Source organism: Ambystoma mexicanum, chromosome 4p (assembly GCF_040938575.1).
Source record: "Ambystoma mexicanum isolate Mex_15411 chromosome 4p, UKY_AmexF1_1, whole genome shotgun sequence".
Lineage (NCBI taxonomy): Eukaryota > Metazoa > Chordata > Amphibia > Caudata > Ambystomatidae > Ambystoma > Ambystoma mexicanum.
The window spans coordinates 126,086,746-126,104,599 of NC_090927.1; the positions used below are offsets into that span (position 1 = coordinate 126,086,746).

General features: G+C 43.0%; 1 protein-coding gene across 9 annotated transcripts in view; it reads right to left on the reverse strand.

Annotated features, from left to right (window-relative positions):
* Positions 1–17,854, reverse strand: part of MAPRE3 (microtubule associated protein RP/EB family member 3) — a 1,726,857-nt gene that overhangs the window by 737,414 nt on the left and 971,589 nt on the right. The window contains exon 5 of one of the 9 annotated variants that reach the window (XM_069605544.1): positions 14,952–15,043. The exons of the other annotated variants lie outside the window; for them this stretch is intronic. The gene's annotated coding sequence lies outside the window, so the exon portion shown is untranslated. The remainder of the gene's footprint in view (positions 1–14,951; positions 15,044–17,854) is intronic. 9 annotated transcript variants of the gene reach the window in all.

Genomic DNA, 17,854 nt, shown 5'->3' on the forward strand with positions numbered 1-17,854 from the left:
ACCTCCATCATTTTGACCCTGAATGCTTCCCACTCTTCGGTAGACTAATGTTTTGTGGGGCATTTCATTTTCGGAGACGGTGGGGAGACCTATGGCGTTGTTTCTTCGACTTTTTCGACGAAGACGACGAAGACGACGAGTGACGAGAATCGCTTCGGGATCTAGATCGATGCCTTTCGCGTCGAGGAGATTTTTCCCCATGGGGTCTCGACTCGACGCTAGAGGCTTTTCGATCCTTCCGACCTACCTGTAGCTTTCCGCTCCTTTCTCGCAAGGCCTTCCCCCGTCATCGCCTGACACTTCAAACAGGCCTCCATGTCGTGTGCTTCTCGAGACACCACAAACACTCGCGGTGCGGGTCCGGGATCAACATTTTTGAGCCGCACGACTTGCTTTTCTTAAAACCCGATCTCGGGGTCGTGGTCGGCGTCGATGACGAGGACATAATTACTTCTCGTTATTATATTTCTTGACAGAACTCGAAGCGCGCCGAATGTCCGAAGCAACGTACTGCTGAAAAACGGAACTGAGGCCAACGGGCGGCGCGCATTCTACTTATACACCCAATGACGTCACCCTTGACGGAGGCCTTCGAGGGACCATCGACTCGACGACATCGACCTCTGCCGAAAAAATTTCCGCTGAGCAGCAAAGATGGATGGAATACATCTAAGGTGAGGAATACGTTGGAGGACACAATCCACTCGAATGCATAATTCTCAATATTCACATATTCAACTTAACATTTTCAACATAAACAAAATACTTCTTAAGTTTCTCATAGATCCGACTATGTAGGCAATTTTATATTCAAATTGTGCTGATATCCTTTCTCTGTTGTTCCAATTAATGCTCCTAAATTGAGCCTCTAGGGTTTTAACCTAGGTCTTCAACTACACGTTTCGGGCTATTTGTCTGCCCTTCTTCAGGTGGTGGTATCAGTACTTCCCTGTCGTTCTCTACAAAGTAAATATATATAAAATACTCTATTAATTTCTCATTCCTTCTTAAATTAATTATACACATTTTCAGGTTCTTAGCACTGTACTAACCTTGGTAGAGTAAACCAAAGTCGCGGCATCAGCTTGCACGCTTCTGTATTGTGTGTCTGTTACACTTTCTATGGTGTTTAGAACTGTCAAAAACAAGATACTATTTCAGTAATCTATTGTTTTGTTACTGACATTCATAAAGGTATACATACCTTCCAGATTTAATTAGATCACGAGTGGGACCAGCCACTAAAAAAAGCGCTGCGCCCCACTCTGTGATCAAAAGTCGGAAAAATTACTTTGTTTTTGTTATTACACTTACCCAGATGTGTAGTCAGAATTAACTCTGATTTTAGAGACCCGTTCTCTGCGTGGTTACGTGTCAAGTGCCTGACTATAGAGCCAAGTTCTCTGTGTTGTAAAATTCTGAGTGACACTAAGAAAATTCTGTGAAGGTCACTCTCCAACAAGGTGTCATTTAGCATAATATACTTAGCCAGTTATCTTTTAAAAGCTATCATGGTTCCTACTTGTATGTCGCTCTCATGGAATTTAGTGAGTGTTCTGCATTCGGCTCTGTTGAATGCACTGCGTACCGCTGCTGGCTGCTGATCTAAAGAGAAGCTGCCGAGCGGTGCAACGTCTATTCGAGATTTTACTTGCAACACTGTTGCTAGAGGAAAATATGTGTGTTATTCTAATTGTACTAACTACTAATGATAACAGCGGTCTTGTTTGTATCAATTATTTACCTTATCGGAAGGCTGATCCCTTCAGTAGCTTCTGATTATCGCGTTCACTCTGCCTCCTGGGTCCTGCATAGGGGCGTTGCAAAGCAATGGTGCTGAACTAGTCTGTCTCTTATATTGCCTGTAGCAGTTAGTGTCAGGAATAAGGGTAGGAGTGGAGGTCAAGGACCCAGGAGGCGCCCGAGACTGGATAGATAGGGAATTGGTGAACAAACTATGATTCCCAGCAGTACTTGGGAGGTGTGTAGTCATCCGCCATGCGCGCGTGTGGCCAGCTGACTGTGATTAGTAACTGCTTATTAAGGGCCCACGGCGCACGGCAGGTGGGGCTTATTTTGTGTGTGTGCCTCATGTCGGCGAAACGAAGGAGCTTCACGAACTCGTATTAAGAAGCGGCGGAAGCTACGGAGAGTTGCAGCAGGAGGGGAATGGTGAAAAGGCTGCCGCTGCTACGAGCCTCACTATACGGCGTCCGGGAGGGTTTCCGAGCCTCCCGGACATAAGATAAGTAGAGATGTGTAAACTGTTCTCGGCATTTGTTTGAGCGCACAAACAGGTACCTTGTGCACTGGGAGGGGCCATGTTCCATGAAGGCAGTATTACCATACGCTAGAACTCGCTTTGCTGAAGAGCACAATTGCACGGCGGACAGACTGATTCAGCTACATTTAATGTGTAAACATTTATGCATATGGGCACGTGTGCACCAGGCCCTTCTTCTCAGGGTTTTGGGCTGGCAATGCTGCAATTAAGAGTTTTGGTTTAGAAAAGACGTTGGGCTGGAATGATGAATGGTCAAAATGCTGATGTGTTATGTTCTTTTTCCTGTCATGGTCAGTGTTTATAAGTGTTGCTTACGCCAGCCCCTGGGGCCATGTGTTATGTTTTTTCACTGTGGGATCATTCCCAATTGTATGTTCCATCCTGCTTACTATGCATATTGTTCCTACTAGAGAATGAATGTGGTACATGTATCAAGGTGTATTACTAAAGGTTTTCAAGGAGTGCAAAGAGGACATGTCAGAGACAGGGCTAACTATTGGGGGTGTTACAAGGTCTTAGGCAGTGTAGGGTTTGTTCCTGTTACGTTCCCAGTCCTATCCAAACTAGGTTTTCCCTAACCCTCTATCCGATGTTCCTAAACTCCCCCACCCTAACCCTCTTCTCCCCCCTGGCTGCCACGTGGTATCCTGTTCACTATACCAGGCACATGTGCCTGTGCCAACCACGGTGGGAGGGTCGACTTAATTAGGCTTCTGTGGTTCGGGGGAGAGTGTCGACCTCTCTTCCCCTTTTTGGTGCATCTTGACATAATAAGCCACCCCCATATTGGGATACTTAAAACCACCCAAGCCAAATGGAAGCGGCGACTCTGCCTTTAGCCAACGTGCTAAAGGCTCTCCAAGATATTCAGGTAGAATTAGCTCATGCTAGACAAGAATCTGATCATTTAAAGACACAAGTACAAAGTTTGGTTGCTCAGCGGACTCCCTTAGAGGGGGCTAGCGCAATGGGAGCCGCCTCTTCAAGTCAGAATTCCACAGTAATTGTCCAACCTCCTAGTAGTGTACCCTTGGCAACGCCAGAACGCTTTTCAGGGGACCCAAGAAAATACATGATGTTCCTTACACAATATAGACTACATTTTTTGTGCAAACCCACGGCCTTTGTGTACATTGATGACATTTTGATTTATTCAGATTCCCCAGAGAAACATGTAAAACATGTAAGAGCAGTGTTGAAGAGGTTACAGGAATATCAATTGTGTGTGAAATCAGAGAAATGTGCGTTTCATGTGAGCCAGTGGAGTTTTTGGGGTTTCTACTGTCATGTCAGAGACAGGGCTAACCATTGAGGGTGTTACAAGGTCTTAGGCAGTGTAGGGTTTGTTCCCGTTACGTTCCTAGTCCTATCCAAACAAGGTTTTCCCTAACCCTCTATACGGTGTTACTAAACTCCCCCACCCTGTCCACAACCTCTCCCTAACCCTCTTCCCCCCCACTGGCTGCCACGCGGTGTCCTGTTCACTATACCAGGCACTTGTGCCAACCACGGTGGGAGGGTCGACTTCATTCGGCTTCTGTGGTTCGGGGGAGAGTGTCGACCTCTCTTCCCCTTTTTGGTGCATCTTTACAGTTAGTAACTCGTCTTTCCTGACCGCCATGTTGGGTGTGTGTTTATTCTATTGTGTACTATGTTACAAGTTCTTACAAAATGGATAATCCAGATCCAATTAGTGATTTCATATTTCAGACACGTTATAAGTGAGTCATCGTGATGAGATTTATGTCATGCTAATTCACAGACAATTAGAAATACGGCAGTTTATAAATCCATTAAAAAATGTTTCTTTTTGCGTTCTCTACTACGGCACATCATTCAACTGATAGTCCTCACAGTACGTGAATGAAAGTTCAACATTCTCATATGAAAATACCATATTTCTACAACATTTTCCAACAGAAGAAATAACAACTATTTTAAATATTTTCCCACTTATAATTTATGTCACTCAGACATTCAAAATCAAGTCTTTTTCCATGTATTAAGATTCGAGCATTGTCTATATGAGCCATTTCGACTATAGTCCATAATTACCAAATGCATCTACATAAAATATGGTGCATTAATTCTTTTGCAATGCTTCATGCGGGTGGATAGTTGCTGCTCAAGAAATTCTCGTGCATGTCAGTACTATTTATTTTAGGAGCCGTTTGTTTTTAACCCTGTGAGTTTCGTGATATTTCAAGACAGTTCCTGGCAGAGAAATAATCTGCCTATTCTTAATTTACAGAAAACAGTTTAGGTCCCATTCCATGTTCATGCCCCTCGGATCCATACTGTCCAGTTTCTCTATACAGTAAATATCCCTTTGCTGTAATATTTTGTTCAAATTACCTCCTTTCCGTGGTAGTATCACATGTGGTAGAGCAATTCATATTCAGTAGCTTTTTGCAACTTGCCCCTTCAATGTAGTTGCAAATGGAGCAATCAGAGGACTGAAAAACTCTACTGCATATCAGTGAAATATATGAGGCAGCAAACTTGTTAAAAGCGAATAAGAGCCCTGGCCCAAACAATATTCCTTCTTATTTGTCTACACTTTTAAATGATTCAAGAGAGCTTTTATTATAACATTTTCAATTTCTTCAAAAAGGTAGTCACTCTCTTGATTATTTTTAGCAGTAGAGCTGTACTTAGAGTCCATAGAGTTATCGAGCTATATTCCTTTTAGATTGCTCATTCAAAAACAATTCAAAACCCATACTGAACAATCTTATTCATCTGGTTGAACCTAATGACATTTCGGCAAGAGTTCAGTTCTGCTTTATAAAAGGTGTCATTCTACCCCTGTCCCTTCATTTTCACTTTTTGGCTGCCAAGTCGCTTTTCATTAAGCGGGAATCTGTATACGTTCTGTTAATGAACTTGGCAAACACATTTGACCTATTGAATAGAGCAAAATTATGATGGGAAACGTTAAGTAACCAGTGCTCACCCCCTCTCTTCCACTGTAGTTTTCTTCGGTATGGATGGGAAGTTTACTAAACCATTTCAGATAATTTGTCCTGATCATCTAGGTTATGTGCTAGCCCCAATTGTATTCAACTTATACACAAATCGATTACACAGGGTTTTATGTGACTGTGGGGCTGACAAACCGTAAATTGGTGATCTCAATCCCTATTTCCTCTTATTCAGATGATTTTGCGTTACAAGGATCCTTAACTCATTACATAAATGACTATGTTTATAGGGACTATATGTAGGGCTAGAAATAAGCACTTGCCACTAGCCATTGCCTAGTGATAACTGACTCTTGAAAGATTAAAAAACGGTGTGCTGTGTGTATGTGGAGAACTAAAGGAGTGAATTACTTTTTATGAGTGGCTCGTAACTTGTAACTTCATATTTTTAGCCCTGCATCAGGGATTCACTAGGTTTGAGTGTGAATGCAGATAAATACGTGAATATATATCCTTCCATGAAGTCTCCCATGGGGGGTTTGGAGAGGCCCTTCCCACGGGGCCAGGGCAGTGCGCCCACAGTCAAATCGACACCCTGGGTTGGTACATCGCAGGATAATCACATGGGGAGGGAAACCCTGTTAGGGAGAATGCAGTATCTACCTACCCCTTTACAACCTCCCTCACCCCTTACCCTATGCAGGGTAACATAGTCCCAGATACCTCTATTTATATATGTAAGGTAGAGCATTCCATCTCACTGCCTTAAACTGAGACAAGGAAGAGTAAGGACTACCCATGAGAATCCTTGACTAAAATTGGGTCGAAGAAGATTGCTAGTAACCCAGTAGAGAACAACAATATTTTAACTGAGATGAAGAAGAAGCACAGAGTGTTAAAGAGCACCCCTCAGAGCCAACAGGAGCGGACTAGCCAATATGAAAAACCTATTGGTAGTTGTGGTACAAAAAGGGAAGATGGACTAAACAGGTGGTCGAGCCCTGACAGGAGAAACCGCAAGAAGTTGAGCGAGGCAGGAAGGAGAAGCGCAGACTGGGATGCAGAGCCGGGAGCTGGATGCTATGAAGCTGACAGAGTGTGGCGGGGACACTTAACGAGCTGGCAGAGTGTGGCTTCTGGAGTCCCTGAGACTGGGGAAGAGTGTGGAATGAGAACTGGGTTGCCTAGAGAAAGTGGGAAGCAGCAAAGCCCCCGCACATGACGAAAAGTCCACGAGAGCTAGAAAAAGCCCCCACTCAACCGCAGATGCCCAGGAGAGGTCGAACCAACGCGGATCAAGTCAAAAGGTACGCAGACCAAGTAAAAAGGTATGTGGGTTACAGAATGGGCAAAGGGGAGCTGAGAAGAAGGTGGCAAGTTGAAAGGCTTGCGGAAAGCCGAGAAAGAAGTGTTTGGGACCCGCAAAGCAGTAGTAGCTACAAATCACTGATTAAAGTGATAGATTGGGAGGACAGTGAACCAGGTGTATCATGCGAACAGCAGGAGAAGGGAAGAAACCACACAAATACCTGCCAGGATAGTGAATCAGGTATTTCTGGAAGCAAGAGAAGCACCATCCCCTTCTTCGTCACCATAACTGGTGAAGGAGAGAACCAGATCTGCCATTCGGGGCCCGTGACCCCCGCCAACACAAACCCAAAAAGAAAGCCAGGGGAAAGAGTAATTTCCTCCTGGCATCTGAGAAGCAGAGGAACCAGGGGAAGGGAATCTTTCCCGCCTGGTCTTGTTGGACACTGAGAAAAAAGGCTAGGGGAAAGGGAGTCATTTCCTCCTGACATTTGAGGAGCAGAGGAAGCCAGGGGAAAGGGAGTCATTTCTTCCTGGCATTGGAACACTCAAGAGAAAGCAGGGTAAGGGAGACTCCCTCCACCCCCCCTGGTAAATTTTCAAGAGACTTTTTAGATACTCTGTCCAGAAGAAGGAAGTCATTCGTCAGGACCCAGCAGAGACTTTCTCCTTAGTGGTTTATAAGTCTAAGGGAAGGAAACAGGATATGACACAACAGTGGACATTTATGATTTTGGACATTCTGACAGTCTCCTTAGTTTAATATTTGAGGCAGTGAAACCCCTCTTAGCAATAGGGATAGAAAGGTTTTTCCCTTTTCATTTGAACCAAATAAATGTTTATAGCAACCACTATGCCACCTTTGTGTCTGTCTCATACTTTTACACCCTTACAAATGCCATACATTCTTTACAATGGGTAGTCATCTTATTCCATTTGTACATCACTTTGAGTAATTGGTTATGAGATTTAGTCAATCATTGCTTTTGTCTTCCCATGTCACAAACAGGCCAACAAAATGAAGCAGGCAATCATGGACGTTTTCAAACTTCAAAGTTTCGGCCCATTCATTGTGTATTTGCTTTATATATTTGAAGATATAGGCTGCTCTGTGGCCCTCTATGGCATTTGGGGAGAAACTGCATTTCTAAATGTCTTATGTTTACTGCTGTGGTTCCCTAACTATTCCTGCCATATGAAGCTGGGGTATGAAATTTCGAGCAATCTTTTTCATTTGGTCCCCATTGATCCATTTGTTTTTTTTACATTTTTCAAAGTAGTTATGCCATGTTTTCTAAGATAATAATTAATAATTAATCACTGAAATCTAGAAGACTGACAGAGCAGCTCATGTGCCATGGGTGCCATACATTAAGGGGTTATTAGCCCTTTTTCATCCTCCAGCTCATTAGACTAGCTCTCTAGGCAGGAAAAGCAGGTCATAATTAGTGATTTTAGCAAATTTCCAAAGATCGAGTCAAACTCAGGAGTTGTGTACACAAATGAACAGGCACCATGATTACATTACCCTATATGTGGGCAGTTAGCCATACCTTACATGGTCGCCCTATTTGTAACATATTATTTGAATTACTGAATTACATTTTATTTGTATTTCGTTCAATTCTTCTATTGTCAGATGGACCTATAATAACAATGCTACAAATAACTTGGAAAATAGCTTCTGTCCCTTTTTTGGCCTAATGCGCAAGAGACGAGTATGCATGTTTTGTTATTGTGTCCTAAATGCATTGTGGTCGGACAAAGAACACTGAAGCCAATATTTGGGGATCTAAAATTCAGGTAATGTCGATGTGCCTTGCTCTTTTTGCTTTGCGCACTTCTCTTTTAGTACTTAGGGATCTAAAATGTAGGCAAAAAGCACCCAAAAGGGACCTAAATGTTCATTCCTGTGGCCATCAGAGATAACACATCTTAATTAATGGAGGAATGGCACCTCTTAATGAAAAGAATTAGCAATTTGCCCTAGGGCAGAGTGAAGGAAGGGTGGGAGGGATGGAGTCTGTTGCCTTCGCCTACAAAAAAAGGATGAGCCATTTACATGTTGAAATCAGTCTACTCAAAGAGCAGCAGAAGACTTCAAATGTAGAGGTTGTGTGTGTTTGTGTGTGTGTGACACACTACCTTCGCTGTGCTGTTTCTGCTGGGTTGCATCATTATTTGTTTGGGATGCCTAGAGATGGCATGTGTTGTTATGTTCCTGCACTGAGCTATATTATCTATGCCCTGCCCCCGTTTTGAAGTGCCACACTCAGTTATGTTTGGAATGCTACACTGTGTAATGTTATTCTACACCATGTCATGTTTTAAGCTGTAAAAACATGTTGTGTAATGTCTTCTGCTAGAATCAATGTTTTCTTTTCCCAAATCTAAATGCACGTTAAGTAGAATCTACCCAAGTGTTCCTGTATGTACTCGTTCATTCCTTTTGGGAGAAAGGGGGAATATGATGTTGGTTTTCTTTTCTTTTTATTTATTTTATTGGCCCTTTTTATGGCGCCTATACACAAGTGTTTCCAGGCACCACAAGACAGGAACGGGGTGGGAGGGTGAGGGGGGGGGGGGGCATGGGATATCATCAGAAAAAATTAAAACATAAAACAAAAAGATTGTTATATTGGCCTTGTGACAATCCTACCGTGCAAGTGCTTAAAGGAGTTAAGTGCAAGGTGGTGGGGGTAGAAGCAGAAGTGCAAAAGGGAGGGGGACCTCTTGGGGGGGGAGGAAGGCAAGTGCCGTAGAGTGGGCAGGCGGACTGGGCAGGGGTAGTCCGGGGAAAGGGGGCCCACGGGCAAGTGCTGGTGAAGGATGCTGGCGGGAGCTGGTAGGGGTGTGGACTGGTCACTGTATGACTCAGAAGGGACCAGGCCTCAGTCACAGCAGCAGGTTGAGAGCTTAGCAAGGGAGGGGAGATGGAAGGAAGAGGAGAAGAAGAAGGTCTTGAGATTTTTCCAGAACTAAAGAAGATCCGGCTCAATTCTGATGGGAGAGGGAGGATGTTCCACAGGGAGGCGCCAGCCAAGGAGAGGGATCTACCTCCCACTCTATGCTTGGAGAAACATTTGACCTGCAGAGATTTGGAGCCAGAGCACCAAAGGGTTATGGCTAAACAGTATTTAGGAATGGAGAGCTGGATGTAGAGAGGTCCCAGGCCCCAGACAGCGTTGTGGATGATGCAGAGGGAATTGAATTTGATCCTTGCAGTCACCGGGAGCCAGTGGCTGGAGCGATGCGGTCCCTGGGCTTGGGGCCAAGGATAAGTCTCACAGCCCTATTCTGGATTAGTTGGCGGAGGCAAAGGGAGGAAAGAGGCTGTTGCAATAGTCAAGCTTAGAGAGAAACAGGGCTCTGGAGACATTGAGCTTCTGGGGCAAGGTGAGGAAAGGTAGAATGCCCCTGAGGAGATGGAGCTGAAAATAAGACTTCTTGGCAAGGTCTGTGATGTGTGGAGAGAAGGAGAGAGGGAAGTCAAAGATAATCCCAAGAGGTCTGGCCAGAGAGGGGGGAAGCTGCTAGCAGGCATTCCAGTGAGAAGGATCTCAGTCTTGCTGGCATTGAGGCAGAGATCATTGGCAGAGCACCATTCCTGAATAACAGTCAGGCAGTCAGGCATAAGGCAAGAAGAAAAGAAAAAGAGGTAGGGGAAGGCAGCCGGAAAAAGTTGTGTGTCGTCTGCGGAACACTGGAAGTGAGGGGAGTAGGTGGAGATCAGGTGGGCCAAAGGGGCCAGGTAGATATTGAAGAACCATGGCGATAGGATAGAGCCCTGAGGAACGCCACAGGTAGAGAGTGAGGTGGAGGACAGAAAAGGACCCATTTGAACTTGGGGGGTCTGTTAGAGAGAAAAGAGGTAAGCTTCTTTATACTAGCTGGTTGGGTCATGTTATATTATGTCGAGATTTCATCATAATGTTTTGCTTTAAATGTCTTACTTTCAGGCACCTATGAAGCAGCCATAAGACAGCACATATCGTCAGAAAGAATTAAGCGCAATGCAGGAATCTCTACAAACAAGCGTAATAAATTGGCCCTATTCAATTGGAGCGCACCATTAACCTGAACTATGTTTTCCAAAGCTATAATTGTGACATCATAGGACCCCGGTTCCACTCAGCCCCCAGTGTGGATTCGGAGGGCATAATTTGTTAGAAGCAAACTCTTGTTTGTTTTGACTTCCTAATAATTGTGTTTTGGTTTGCACCACTAAGGAGGCAGTAGTTGAATTGGGTGGCCTGGAGTTCATACCATCCTGGTCAACAGGAGCAAAAGGTATGGTAGGCTCACTGCCAACTTGCCTAATTCTTGTGTCTTCCTGTGGGACAAGGAAGGTAGCTATTTCTTGGGTTACTTTTAAAACCCTTCTTTTTCTTTCTTTTAATATCCTCAGCTTGCTCCTTATTCCCTGAAACTAAGCCATAATCAGAATCACTCGTCTCAGAAATCTCTAATGGCTGGGTATTTAAGTCTATGATTTTTCCTACTGCAGGTAAAGAACTGAAGGATCTTCTTTTGTTGTTGTTGTTATTATTTCGTTGATTCTTTGTTTTTTTACCCCGTGGAGCCTTGGCTTGTTTTATTTCCTTCTGTTTCCAGGTTATAGGTGCATTGTGTTCAGACACCATACAGCAAAGATCCTCATTAGCATACGTGGTTTCAGATGGATCTTCATTACCGTTGTTACCTGTAGCAAAAACATCTGGAGAACAAATTAGCTTGGTTTGGCAGTCAACCAAAGGGGAGGGACTATTCAGACTGTCTCCCAGATCAACCACAGCCACCGATGTATGTGAGACCAAACCAGCTCCACAGGTACTGTTATAAACCGATATAATGCGTGTCTCCAATACATTTTTTAATTCTTATCGATGGTTGCTAGTTTGGCAGAGTTTTCTTGGACAGTCTTTAATGTTATCATACAATCGTAAATTTGATTGTTGTACCAAATGGAGTGCAGATATAGAGGCAGGTCCAAGCATGTCTGGCTTACGGAGAATATTCGACTCGCTACGCATTTGGCCATTTCTGAGCATAAAATAGTCATGGTTAGAAGGTGTCTTCAGCGGAGTAGATTGAGGCGCACCTTCTTTATGCATGTGCATCTCAGCACTTTCTTGATTACCATTGGCTGCCATTTGGACATCTGAAAAAGGTGCTACCTCCAAGTAAAAGCACATGCGTACAAATGACTCATCAGGTATCATTGAGTTCACCCTTTCTTGTACTGTTGTATACCTCAGTAAAGCGCTCCATTGTGCATCTGTATTGTTGTATACCTCCGTAAAGCACTACGTTGCTTCGCAATGCTAGGTCCGCGCTCAATAAATATAATAATAATAAAAGATTAAATAAACGTACAGAGCAGCTTACCAGTTATTTGTTGTAGTGCGCTGCTTTCTCCAAAGCCCCCACGCAGCTCCCAACCCCACAGACCACCCTTCTCCGCACTTGCCCACATGTGCTCTGTGCGGCAAACTATATTTTAAAGCATTCTCCCTCCTCTTCCTCGTGATGGTAGTAGAGGGTGAAAAAAGGCCAAAACTGCTCTGTGCGCATAAGCATCCACAGGGAACCCTACACCACAGATCACACTTCTCTGCACTTGCCCCATATGCCCTCATACTATCCAACATAAATATTGTGACAAATCCAGGATGTCGCTACTGCTTCCAAATGCGCAGCACCTTCCCATTAGGATATGGTGGTGAGGCCACTACCCAATAGATTACCTGGGGGTGGTCTCAGCAGGTGGATCTCTTGGGAGGGGGAACCCAGTTGGGGACCAGTGACGACCATATTGGGAGAATGCAGTATCCCCGCCAATTACCTGATCCTCAAACCCCTTCCTAGAATAACCCCACCTCTCCTTCACCTCCTTCCTCTCCACCTCTACCCTCATACATCATGTACGTTTGATCATTCTAGTGGTTCCGACAGCTGATTAGAGGTAGCTGTGTTAAAAAGTAAAGAAGGGCTTGACTAAGTGACAAGATCTCCTTGGAGGAGCCGCAAGTGCTAGCACGGACCAGGATTGAAGGCGGAAGCTGACCGGGATGCCGAGAACGGAGGGAGAGAGTCCAAGGCCGGGCAAGGATGTGAGGACCATATGTCCAGCAGGAGGGCTGAAACTCTGGGCATCCCTGAGAACCAGGGAGCGCACAGGGAAGAGACCGCTCTGCCGGGAAGGTGAAGAAGACTGCAGAAAAGACTGGAGCTGCAACAGAGTGAGTGAGGCTCCAGAACGCCACCGGAGCCCTGTGACGGAGCCCAGCTGCCTCGGAGGAGCAGACATCAGCGCAGACCGCACAGCCAAGTACGCAGGTAGCCAGAGAGGCACTGGAGGCCCAAGGAGGTGGTGGCACAAACAAAGAGGGTTGGAAAAGAGTGTCTGAAACCGTGGGAGAAACGGTTGGATGGACATTGGCTTGTGCTAATGCTTGGCAGGAGAGTGAACTGAGCCTACAAAGTGGGCCAGTAAAGTCGAAATTGCGAGCCTGGAACTCACACCCACATAGAGAAAACTGTAAAACTAATAGACAGTCCATGCAGTACTTAGCAGGCGAGTAAACCAAGTATGTGGGGGACCCATGATATGATATGACATTTATAATGCGCCTATTCACAAGTGTTTCAAGGCGCGACAGCCAGGGAGTGCATCCAGGCTGCTATTATTCATCGCTGCACGTGGTGGGAGGAAATCAGGACTGCCAACCAGAGTCAGGGACCCACCACAGCTTGAGGAGTGCATTCAGGCTGCTGTTCTTCGTTGCTGTCTCCGTTAGAGGGAAAAACAGGTCTGCCAACCAGGGTAAAGACCCACTGCAGTTTGGAAACACATCCAAACTCCTATTGTTTTTGCAACTGGGCCTGGTGACTGCTGAAATGAACCAGGGTTGCCAATCAGGGTCAGGGATCTAGGGACAGTAAAGAAACCTGAGAAGAGCCAACAAGGGGACAGATTGTCCCCTAACAATTGTTGAACTTTTCTAGAAATCTGAACAAGGAGTTCTTCTCCAATACCTCACGATCTGAAGATTTCAGAGATGTCTTTCATCCAGGTGAAGAGTACCACTCCCTTTGGAATAGAAAGGCCCCTTTTGGGTTTGGTTTAAACTTAGAGTAAGAGGGGCAAAGTTAGGATTCTGACATTGGGGGTTTTGCTTTGGACATTCTGATATTAGTTAATTTGGTTGAGGCATGGAAACCTTTCTTAGAGTTAAGGCGAGATATGGTTTTCTTTTCCTTTTTACAAATAAACAAAGGTTTCTAGCAATCAACATGACCCTGCTGGGTCACAGTGTTACTTACGCACCCTTACAATACACTGAGTGGGAGTTCCACCAGCAATAACATTTTATGCACAAATTAGAGAAAAAAAGATGGCTCTAGGTTTTGCGTTCTTCCCAATAGAGGTTATCCCCAATGCTAGCCTTATAGAGTGAATGCTTGTGGTGATTAGCAAACCCAGGATTTTCCTCCAAAATATGCCCTTGACTTTGTCAAAGCCATCTAAATTGTATAACAAACAATAGCTTTGAATAATAGTCAAATGGTTGATTTAAAAATGAATTCAATCATACATCTATTTAGCAAAAAATACTTTACAATAATTTTTCTTCAGAGTGTAACATCAAACAATACACTTATTCATCACCCTTTTGATCAACTTAATTTGTGCAACATACAATATAAAATATAATCCAAACTTTATATCAGCTCAATGCTTTTCGGGACTCTTGTCCCTTCTTCAGGAGCAAATAATCACGGTAAACTTCATTCAGGGACTATAACGGTATTCTATAGGTCAGATAAAAAAGTAGTAATAAAGATCTTTTAGTGTTGAGAACTCATATATTCATAAATGTTAATAACCTTACAGATTATTCTACCTTCTAGAAATTATGTCTACCATGACCCATCCCTGTTCATTCACCTGGTGTCGATCAGGATATGCCATTCAAATTGATGTCCTCACTTCTTATGCACTAGATTACAGTACTTCACATGTATAAAAAAATCAAGAATTACTATAGTTCTTTATAGCATTTTCTGTTGGTACATATTGTGCATAGAGTTGCATTACTTATTAGCTTTGGTGTTAGTTATCAGCTGTCAAGTTGTGCTCGATTCCCGATTTGTATCTACTGGCCTTGTCTGTCTTCTATCTGTTGAGAATAATATCTCATAAATGGCTGTATAAATTCTTCCCAAGGAGTGATATAACTCATAATTACTAGCATTATATACTCGTTCAGTCACATACCTTCAAATCCACTTCTGAGGAAAATAGTATCCAGGGTAAATCTATAGAAAATACAGCCTTACAGGCTTTGTAAGAAAAAGGGAAGCCTAGCCTTAGCTGGGACTGGTACATGATATTAGTAATATTATAATATCAATGATATGAAGAAGCTTACCTCTCGATGATATTTCATTCGATGTACTTGTATGGCGCTATGCTGATTGAAAGTATGGAATTCATATATCACATAAACAGGTTCCTGGAACCCTGCAAGTGTCAAAAATACCAACTTGGTAAAGAGTCTGATAATTCTTATACTGGGTCTCTGTATAAATATCAAACAATATCCTGTCCACGAGACTTGCCATCAATGTGGTGATGCTCAGTACTGACATCAGCTTATTTCCGATCTGGTGCGCCATACAAAATGGCCGCTATTTATGCAGCATCATCACAACGTAATGGTGTATTGACATCATGGTAAACAAATAATCTAGGCCATATTACATGGTGCTTGTACCCCTCTATAGAATATAGCTATATTTACATTTTACATTCTTCGTGCAGCTAAAGCCCGTTTGTCAATAAATGGGTAAATGAGGGATTATGTGAAATTATGCTATCATCCGTAGGAAAACAAACTATAGGCTAAATAAATCAAGTCTATCCAAGCCATAATATTAATATGTATCCTCAGGGGGCTGATCCTCTAAATATACATCTGTCACTACGGTGGATGTCTTTGCAAAGAACACATGGTGCTTAAAATTGCTCACAAAGAAAGGGTCTAAGGCATCGGAAGGGTTCCCACTACTATTGTAATCTGGTTTTACCGAAGGATGCATTTTAGATTATAGAGACTACTACAGGTAAATGAATCAGGTCGGTGAGCATGCTTACAGTCTACAAGCCATTTACTTATTACTAATTGGCAAACATGAGTTACTGTCAAGATCTTTAGTGCCCATTTAGAGCATTATAGAACATATTATAGAAAGACTCCCAGGCAGAAGTCATCATTCATTCCATTTGGGCTTAGACTGTTCAACTTCTCAATCCAAAACATTTCTCTCTGATTAAGTTTCTTAGCATGACCGCCATCCCTTACTAGATCTCTATACCACCTCCAATCCAATGAATTTAAGTTGGGCTATTGTGTGGCTATGTTCAGTGAAGTGTCTTGTTCTTTGTTCTTATGTTACTCTTATGCTCATTACAACGGTCTTTCACTTTTCTCGCTGGCTGTCCCGCATAAAAGACCCAGAAGGTGCAGCTCAGATCATATATAACAGAAATGGAATCGCAAGTTGCTAAATCTCTAAGCTTGATTTTGGCCCCTCCTCTGGGGGTATCTCACGTAGCTGCCCTTCATAATATTGTTGCAATTGTTACAATGGAGGGAGGGAAATATGCCACTATCTTTTTCTGTAGTGTTTGATGATTACGTGTTGTTCTTTCTGCCCTAACTAGTTGGTCCCTAAAGTTCCTACCCCTCTTGTAAGCTATGAGGGGGGGTTTTGAAAAAGGTTGCTGAATCTGTGTATTCAATTGTATCAATTTCCAGTTCTTTTTAATAAGTCTGGTCACATGGTGACTTTGGCTTGAATATTTCAGAGTATAAAGAAAGGGGATCTCCTGTGATTTAGGTTTAGCTTTCAAGAGATCTTCATGCTGTATCTGGTTTTCTTTAGTCTTAGCTGTAGCAATTATGGTACTCCGATATACTCTTTTTATATACATCATGGTCAGTTGTTCATTCTCAACCTCTAATGTATTGTCATCTGAAACAATCAGTTTTAACATCAAAAATTGGCTAAAAGGAAAATTATTCTTTAAATGTCTCGGGTGCTGACTCAAGAAGGGTAGATTGTTATTTACATCCATGGGTTTATGAAAGATGTTAGTTTTCAAGATGCTGTCATTAAGTTCTAGTTCTACATCCAAATAATGTAGTTTCGGTGTGCCCACTATAATATAGTTTCCATTGTGAATTGCATACGTTCATGTGTACAATTCAGATATATTAGGAACTCATCAAGTTCACTACATTTTCCTGTCCAGATTACAAACACGTTGTCAATATATCATTTCCAGACCAGATGTCTGGTAGAATAATGTGGATGTTTCAATACTGACTGCATTTCCAAGTAGTAAATAAAAGAAGATTAGCATATGCAGGATCCATTGCTGACCCCATAGATGTACGTGCTGCTTGTAAGCAAAACTGCTTGTTAAATCAGAAAGAATTGTTAGATACAATTATCTTTGAGAGTTCCAGAGTGAACACTTTTGCTGCCCTACATTTGTCCTCAGTAGTAGAGAACATACTAGGGCTTCCAGCCCATCTTCGTGGGGAATAATGTGTACAGGCTCTGTACATCGAATGTTACCAAAATGTCATCAGTTTGTAGGTTCTTAATTTCTCTCAATATCTTAAGAAAGTGCATGGCGTCCCTCAAATATGTCCCTGTTTTTGCACAATTGGTTGTAACACCTGGTCCACATAGATGACAAGTGGATCAAAGAGGTTGTCTGTCCCTGCCACAATCGGTCTCAATGGTGGATTGGTTCTATTTTTGTGTATTTTAGGTAACCCATAAAAGACAGGAGTGATTGGAAATTCTTTCTTGAGGAATTTGAGTTTTTGTATTTATCCAACCATTCTCAAGGGCGTTCTCTATGGTTTCTTTAATCAGAGTAGCTATAATCAATGTTGGATCATGCTCTATAGTTGCATAAGTATTGGTATCGTCTAACAATGTCATACATTCTTGAATATAATATGTAGTATCCATAATGACTATGGCCCCTTCTTTGTCAGCTGGTTTTAATGTGAGGGTAAAGTAGTGTGTGAGATCGCTAATTAGTTGGCTCTGATGTTATATTTTGAGGTCTTATTCATTGCCATGTTGTTTACCTGAGGATCAAATGTGCTTTTTGGTTTCATTTCGAGATAATCGAACAAAATAGATGGTTCCTCTTGGGGAGGATGGAGATCAAAGAAGACTGAGTCTCATTTTGCAGATCAATCTAAACAGGTTGTTCTTTCCTTCGAAAAGGGACGAATTATGTGATGGT